Here is an 8,826-nt window from a genome sequence, read left to right on the forward strand (position 1 = left end):
AGTGAAGATGCCTTCATTATCTGGTTGCCCTGACTAGATGTTCATGCACTGAAACTTAGAAAATGCCAATAAACAGCAACAATTTGGTGATTTTAATGTCTGTGCTCTTTCAAAACTCAGATTGTTTTTCTAAATGGCCAAAGGCAGTAATACCAGACAGGCTGTCCGATTATTTGGTTTAAAAATCAAACTGAACTCTTAAGTCAGTTATCATCTTTTTGACAGATTTTGAAACAGACCACCAGAGCTATACTACAAACTGTCAAAAAAAAAAAAAAGAGTTGTGTTTCAATTCTATAGCTTCCCCAAGGCCTGGTTACCATTTGGTATTCTTAACTCACTTATTGAATTTTCACTGAAACAGTTGGTGTTTTCAAGAATTGTCAAGCTATTCCATTAGAAAGAAAAGCTTGTTTGTAGAATGTAAATGTGGCTCAACCAGAATTATGTCAGTTCACTAATTTTCACCTCTCACATGAATATATGTAACATTTGAATATAATTGTGACTTAGCTCAGAATAATCAATTTCTGGAGAGTTCTTGGTACAACTGAGTACAGATAAGTGAAGGATGAGGTTTAATTTTATGTTAAATTTAAAAATTTTGTTTCAAATGAAAATATGTATGCTAAAAATTGTTTACAGATTATATAAATAGGATGCAGTTTTTCCAAACAGAGGAAACTTTTAGAACTTGATTTTTTCTTAAAAAAATGAGTGACAGTTGCAATTTTGTTTTACACGTTCTTGACATATTTCATTTCCATGGCATTATTTATAGTTTCTTACATTCAGTTCAAAATGGAGGCATTATGGAGCTACCAATTATTAATGGCCTTATCCCTGGGTCAGGAAGATTCCCTGGAGAAGGGCATGGCAACCCACTCCAGTATTCTTGCCTAGAGAATTCTGTGGTCAGAGGAGCCTGGTGGAATATAGTCCATGGGGTCACAAATAGTCAGACATGACTGAGAGACTGACACTTCACACTTCACTTCACTTAGAAATTCAAGTAATTTATATTTATGAATAATCTAGATATGAATAAAAAACAAGCCACACTTCCATGTATGTGGCTAAACATTTGATTAAAATTTTGAAGTGTGTTTTAGAGACTGAATGGCATATTCTTCCCATTTTACAGATATGAGCAAACTGCACAACAGAGGTAATTATCCTATGCTTGCTATTACTTGTGCCTATAGCATTATAGCCACAGTTATCCTGATTCCCAATTCTGTATGGTTTGTCATGCACTCATACTACCAGCATGTAATTGTTTATTAATCCTCCAGGGCAGGAGAAAATAGGATGACATATTCAAAAGGCTGAAGGGAAAAAAGGTTAACTAAGAATATATTAGCATGGCTGTCATTCAGAAATGAAGAAGAGATACCAACTTTCCCAGACAAGCAAAGCTGAAGGAGTTCATCCCCACTATATCCATATTAATAGAAATGCTGAAAGTGATTCACCAAGCTGAAAAGAAATGAAGCTACTTAGTAACATAAAGGCTTATGTAAACATAAAACATACTGACAAAGGTTAAGGATGTAGTCTCACTCAGAATACTCTCTCATTTTAATACGATGGTATGTTAATTGTTTAATATAAATCTTAAAGGATAAATGTATTAAAGCATAACTATAGCTATAAATAATTTGCTAATGTAAACAATTCTAAAAACATATAAGTTATAATGTCAAAAGCAAAAAAAATAGGCAAAGAAGTAAAGGGGTAGAATTTTTGTAGGTGATTTCAGTTATCAGCTTAAAATACACTATTGTTACTGTAAGATGCTTTATGTAAGCATCATGGAAACCACAAAGAAGAAAGATTTAGTAGATTAAAAGGACAAAAAGGGAATCAAAGCCATAGCACACAGAAAATCATCAATTTACAAGGGAAGACAACAAAAGAGGAAGAAAGAAACTAAAAAACAGCCAGAAAATAATCAAGGTGGCATTAGGAAGTCACTATCAATAATTTGTTACTCTAAATATAAATAGGTTAAACTCTACAATCAAAAGACATAGAGTAGTGAAATGGATTTTAAAAAAACAAGGCTCAAGTAACGTTGTCTGTAAGAGAACCACTTGAGACTTAAAGCAAACTGGCTCAAAGTGAAGGGAAGGTAGAAGATATTTAATGCAAATCAAAACAAAAAGAGCAGGAGTAGCTATAGTTATATGACAAAAAAAAATGCTTTAGGTCAAAAATTGTAACAAAAGACAAAGTCAATACATAATGATGAACGTTAATCCATTCAGAGGTCATAACAATTTTAAATATGTATGCACTCAACACAGGAACAACTAAATACTAACAGATGTCAGGAGAAATGGACAGTAATACAATAGTAACAGGGGATGTCAATATTCTACTTATCACAATGGAGAGATCATAGAGACTAAAAAGCAGTAAGAAAATACTGGACTTGAACTCTACTTTAGTACAAACAGACATAGCAGAAATGTATAGAACATTGTACTCAACACCAGCAGAATACATATTCTTCTAAAGTGCACCCAGAACAACATTAAAGAAAGATTATATGTTAGGTCACAAACAAGTCTTAGAAAATTTAGGAAGGTTAATATCACAAAAAGTTATGTATGATATACATAATGTGGAAACCACGTATCAATAACGGAAGAAAAATTGGAAAATTCACAAATAGGTAAAAATTAAATAACACCCTCCTGAACAACCAATGGGTCAAAGAAAAAAATGAGAGAAATTTAAAAGCATCTTGATGCAAATGAAAATTAAAACACAACAAACTAAAACCTACTAAATGAGACTCAGCAAAACAGTTCTAAAGGAAGTTTATAGCAATAAACATCCATATTACAAAAAAAAACCTCAAGTAAACAACCTAACTTTATATATGAAGTAACTAGGAGGAAAATAGAAGAAGCTAAGACCAACAATTGCAGAAGGAAGGACATAACAAATATCAGAATAGAAATAAATGAAATAGAGACCAGAAAAACAAAACCGAAAAAAAAAGATCAGTGAAACTAAAAGCTGCCTTTCTGAAGATACCTCTTAAAAACTGAAAAAAAATTTTACTAGATTAATCTCATTTACTAGACTAATTAATAAAAATAAGACTGAATAAAATAAGACTTTAAAGAGGAGACATTATAACTGAAAACAAAAACACAAAGGATCATAAGAAAATACTATGAACAAATTGGATAACTTGGAGGAAATGGATAAACTGCTAGAAACTTAAAATCTACCAAGACTGAATCATGAAAAAATAGAAAGCCTGAACAGATCAAAAATGAATAAGGAGATTGAATCAGCAATCACAAATTTCCCAACAAAGAAAAGTCTAGGATGTGAATGTCTTACTGGTAAATTCTACCAAACATTTAAAGAAGAATTAAAGCCAGTCATTCTAAATGTTTTCAAAAATTTGAAGAGAAGGAAATAATACCAAATTCATTTTATGAAGCCAGCCTTACCAAAGTCAGAAAAAGACACTACTAGAAACTAAAATTACAAGCCAATATCCCTAATGAATATATTCACAGATACAAATATCTGTAACTAAATGCTAGCAAACAGAATTTGACAGCATAGTAAAATGATCATACACCATGATCAAGTGAAATTTATCAAGTAGGATTTATCCCTGAGATGCAAGGGCAGCTAATATATATAAATCAATGAATAAGGCACACCACATTAATAGAACAAAAAACAAAAATCACATGATTATCTCAACGGATTCAGAAATACATTTGATAGAATTCAGCATCATTTTATTTTAAAAACTCTCAAATTGGGTGTAGAAGAAATGTATCTCTATATAATAAAATGAAAGTCACTCAGTTGTGTCCAACTCTTTGCAACCCCAAGGACTATACAGTTCATGGAGTTCTCCAGGCCAGAATACTGGAGTGGGTAGTCTTTCCCTTCTCCACTACATAATAAAGGCATATATAATAAGCCCACAGCTAACATTGTACTAACATCAGGAACAAAATAAAGATGCCCACTTTCATCATTTATATTCAGTATAGTACTGCAAGTCTATTTAGTTTTCCTAAGTTAGGCAAGAAATAGAAAAGGTATCCAAGTTGGAAAGGAAGAAGTAAAATTATCTCTGTTTGCATATGACATAATCTTACAGAAAAACCAAAGACCCCCCTCAACACACACACACACACACACACACACACACACACACACACACACACACACAAAACTGTTGAAACTAAGAAATTAATTCAGTAAAGTTTCAGGATACAAACTACATTACAAATCTATAGTACCCAAAACAGTATGGGACTGGCATAAAAAGAGACACATAGACCAATAGAATAGAGAGCCCAGATACAAACTCAAATGTACACGGTCAACAAATTTTTGACAAAAGTGCTACGAAAAATAGGGAAAGAATAGTGCCTTCAATAAATGGTATTGGGAAAACTGGATATGCACTGTCAAAAGAATAAAACTGAACTTTTATATCACCATCAAAAATAAATTTGAAATGCATCAAAGGTTTAAACATAAGACTTGAAACTGTAAAACTCCTAGAAGAAAATAAAGAAAAGAGGCTCCTCAATACTGGTCTTGGCAACTATATTTTTGTATATAACAGCAAAATCACAGGAAGCAAAAAAAAGAAAAAGAAAAAACTAGTAGGACTACATCAATTCTTCAGCGCTCAGCTTTCTTCACAGTCCAACTCTCACATCCATACATGACCACTGGAAAAACCATAGCCTTGACTAGATGGACCTTTGTTGGCAAAGTAACGTCTCTGCTTTTTAATATGCTATCTATGTTGGTCTAACTTTCCTTCCAAGGAGTAAGTGTCTTTTAATTTCATGGCTGCAATCACCACCTGCAGTGATTTTGGAGCCCAGAAAAATAAAGTCTGACACAGTTTCCGCTGTTTCCCATCCATTTCCCATGAAGGGATGGGACCAAATGCCATGATCTTAGTTTTCTGAATGTTTAGCTTTAAGCCAACTTTTTCACTCTCCTCCCTCACTTTCATCAAGAGGCTTTTTAGTTTTTCTTCACTTTCTGCCATAAGGGTGGTGTCATCTGCATATCTGAGGTTATTGATATTTCTCCTGGCATTCTTGATTCCAGCTTGTGCTTCTTCCAGCCCAGCATTCCTCATGATGCATTCTGCATATAAGTTAAATAAGCAGGGTGCCAATACACAGCCTTGACGTACTCCTTTACCTATTTGGAACCAGTCTGATGTTCCATGTCCAGTTCTAGCTGTTGTTTCCTGACCTACATAAAGGTTTCTCAATAGGCAGGTCAGGTGGTCTGGTATTTCCTTCTCCTGAAGAATTTTCCACAGTTTATTGTGATCCACACAGAAAAAGGCTTGGCATAGTCAATAAAGCAGAAATAGATGTTTTTCTGGAACTCTCGTGCTTTTTCGATGATCCAGCGGATGTTGGCAATTTGATCTCTGGTTCCTCTGCCTTTTCTCAAACCAGCTTGAACATCTGGAAGTTCACGGTTTCACGTATTGCTGAAGCCTGGCTTGGAGAATTTTGAGCATTACTTTACTAGTGTGTGAGATGAGTGCAATTGGGTGGTAGTTTGAGCATTCTTTGGCATTGCCTTTCTTTGGGATTGACATGAAAACTGACCTTTTCCAGTCCTGTGCCCACTGCTCAGTTTTCCAAATTTGCTGGCATATTGAGTGCAGCACTTTTACAGCATCATCTTTCAGGATTTGAAATAGCTCAACTGGAATTCCATCACCTCCATTAGCTTTGTTCTTAGTGATGCTTCCTAAGGACCACTTGACTTTACATTCCAGGATGTCTGGCTCTATGTGAGTGATCACACCATCATGATTATCTGGCATCATGAATATCTTTTTTGTACAGTTCTTCTGTGTATTCTTGCCACCTCTTCTTAATATCTTCTGCTTCTGTTAGGTCCATACCATTTCTGTCCTTTATCGAGCCCACCTTTGCATGAAATGTTCCCTTTAATTTTCTTGAAGAGATCTCTAGTCTTTCCAATTCTGTTGTTTTCCTTTCTTTGCATTGATCACTGAGGAAGTCTTTCTTATCTCTCCTTGCTATTCTTTGGAACTCTGCATTCCAATGGGTATATCTTTCCTTTTCTCCTTTGCTTTTCCCTTCTCTTCTTTTCACAGCTATTTGTAAGGCCTCCTCAGACAGCCATTTTGCTTTTTTGCATTTCTTTTCTATGGGGATGATCTTGATCCCTGTCTCCTGTACAATGTCATGAACCTCTGTCCATAGTTCATCAGGCACTCTGTCTATCAGATCTAGTCCCTTAAATCTATGTCTCACTTCCACTGTATAATCATAAGGGATTTGATTTAGATCATACCTGAATGGTCTAGTGGTTTTTCCCTAATTTGTTCAATTTTAGTCTGAATTTGGCAATAAGAAGTTCATGATCTGAGCCACAGTCAGCTCCTGGTCTTGTTTTTGCTGACTGTATAGAGCGTCTCCATCTTTGGCTGCAAAGAATATAATCAATACTGATTATACTGGAGCAGCCATGAAGAGATACTCCACGTCCAAGGTAAGAGAAACCCAAGTAAGACAGTAGGTGTTGCGAGAGGGCATCAGAGGGCGGACACACGAAACCATAATCACAGAAAACTAGCCAATCTGATCACATGAACCACCGCCTTGTCTAACTCAGTGAAACTAAGCCATGCCGTGTGGGGCCACCCAAGACGGACGGGTCATGGTGGAGAGGTCTGACAGAATGTGGTCCACTGGAGAAGGGAATGGCAAACCACTTCAGTATTCTTGCCTTTAGACCCCATGAACAGTATGAAAGGCAAAATGATAGAATACTGAAAGAGGAACTCCCCAGATCGGTAGGTGCCCAATATGCTAATGGAGATCAGTGGAGAAATAACTCCAGAAAGAAGGAAGGGATGGAGCCAAAGCAAAAACAAAACCCAGTTGGGGATGTGATTGGTGATAGAAGCAAGGTCCAATGTTGTAAAGAGCAATATTGCATAGGATCCTGGAATGTTAGGTCCACGAATCAAGGTAAATTGGAAGTGGTCAAACAGGAGATGGCAAGAGTGAATGTCGACATTCTAGGAATCAGTGAACTAAAATGGACTGGAATGGGTGAATTTAACTCCGATGACCATTGTATCTACTCCTGTGGGCAAAAATCCCTTAGAAGAAATGGAGTAGCCTTCATAGTCATCAACAGAGTCCGAAATGCAGTACTTGGATGCAATCTCAAAAACGACAGAATGATCTCTGTTCATTTCCAAGGCAAACCATTCAATATCACAGTAATTCAAGCCTATGCCCCAAGCAGTAACGCTGAAGAAGCTGAAGTTGAATGGTTCTATGAAGACCTACAAGACCTTTTAGAACTAGCACCCCAAAATGATGTCCTTTTCATTATAAGGGACTGAAATGCAAAAGTAGGAAGTCAAGAAACACCTAGTGTAACAGGCAAATTTGGCCTTGGAGTACAGAATGAAGCAGTTCAGTTCAGTTCAGTCACTCAGTCATGTCCGACTCTGCGACCCCATGAACTGCAGCACGCCAGGCCTCCCTGTCCATCACCAACTCCCAGAGTCCACCCAAACTCATGTCCGTTGAGTCGGTGATGCCATCCAGCCATCTCATTCTCTGTCGTCCCCTTCTCCTCCTGCCCCCAATCCTCCCCAGCTTCAAGGTCTTTTCCAATGAGTCAACTCTTCGCATGAGGTGGCCAAAGTATTAGAGTTTTAGCTTCGACATCAGTCCTTCCAATGAACACTGAGGACTGATCTCCTTTACAATGGACTGGTTGGATCTTCTTGCAGTCCAAGGGATTCTCAAGAAGAATGAAGCAGGGCAGAGGCTAATAGAGTTTGCCAAGAGAACACAATAGTCATAGCAGACACCCTCTTCCAACAACACAAGAGAAGACTGTACACAGGGACATCACCAGTTGGTGAACACCAAAATCAGATTGACTATATATACATATACATATATATATATGTGTGTGTGTGTGTGTGTGTATAAATTTATTTATCACATATTTTTATACATACATATATTCCACTATAGTATATATGCTATATACTATTTACTGTTGTTTTTTTTTTTTGCTTCTTGCCACAAGTTTTAGTTATACTCTCAAAAAGTCATTTAATAGTCTTAGCACATTTACTCCTCTATAGAGATGCAGCTATTGCTTGCTTTCATGTAAAAAAGTGTTTTTCAGCAAAGTTTGGAAACAGCTATGAGGTATATTTAGGGAGACAGTTACCTATTTTAGTAAGCTGTTATCAAAAACAGCATATGCCTTTCCAAGATCCCTGAAAAATCTCTGTCTCTGAAGTATATGTTACATTAGGATGTAAGAGATTTCTATGACTAATTTAGAATGTTCTTTCTTTGTTTTGGCTTCCATGGTAACTCAGCTGGTAAAGAACCTGCCTGCAATGCAGGAGACCTCGGTTCAATTCCTGGTTTGGGAAGATCCACTATTTGTTATTTGTTTCCCAAATGGTATTCTAAAAATAAGATCATAAATATTTAACACATTTCTTTGATTAGTGCTTTGCATCATGTAGCTCTTCAGGGGATGTTTAATATCTAAGGATCACAAACTGACATAAACCGTTATAATGGAAAATTCAAATTAGATTCAGTAACACGGACCTATTAAGACTGAGACAGAGTTAACACCTGAGATGTTTTTTCTCTCCTTCCTTATCTTTGACTTGTCACATTTAATTATTTTCATTGATATACTCATTAATTTGCCTAATTGTTTTTGAAGGACAGCAACACTGTGGCAAACTCATTGAAACCAGCTGATAGA

General features: G+C 36.2%; 1 long non-coding RNA gene across 1 annotated transcript in view; it reads right to left on the minus strand.

The window, feature by feature from the left end:
* Positions 1 to 8,337, minus strand: part of LOC145510422 (uncharacterized) — a 28,453-nt gene extending 20,116 nt beyond the window's left edge. Inside the window, exons 1-2 of the long non-coding RNA XR_014057007.1 lie at positions 8,269 to 8,337; positions 1,401 to 1,479 (exon numbers count right to left, since the gene is read on the minus strand). This is a non-coding gene — a long non-coding RNA (uncharacterized LOC145510422). The remainder of the gene's footprint in view (positions 1 to 1,400; positions 1,480 to 8,268) is intronic.
* Positions 8,338 to 8,826: the final 489 nt, after the last annotated feature.

Source organism: Giraffa tippelskirchi, chromosome 6 (genome assembly GCF_054371585.1).
Source record: "Giraffa tippelskirchi isolate mGirTip1 chromosome 6, T2T-mGirTip1v1.2.pri, whole genome shotgun sequence".
Classification (NCBI taxonomy): Eukaryota; Metazoa; Chordata; class Mammalia; order Artiodactyla; family Giraffidae; genus Giraffa; species Giraffa tippelskirchi.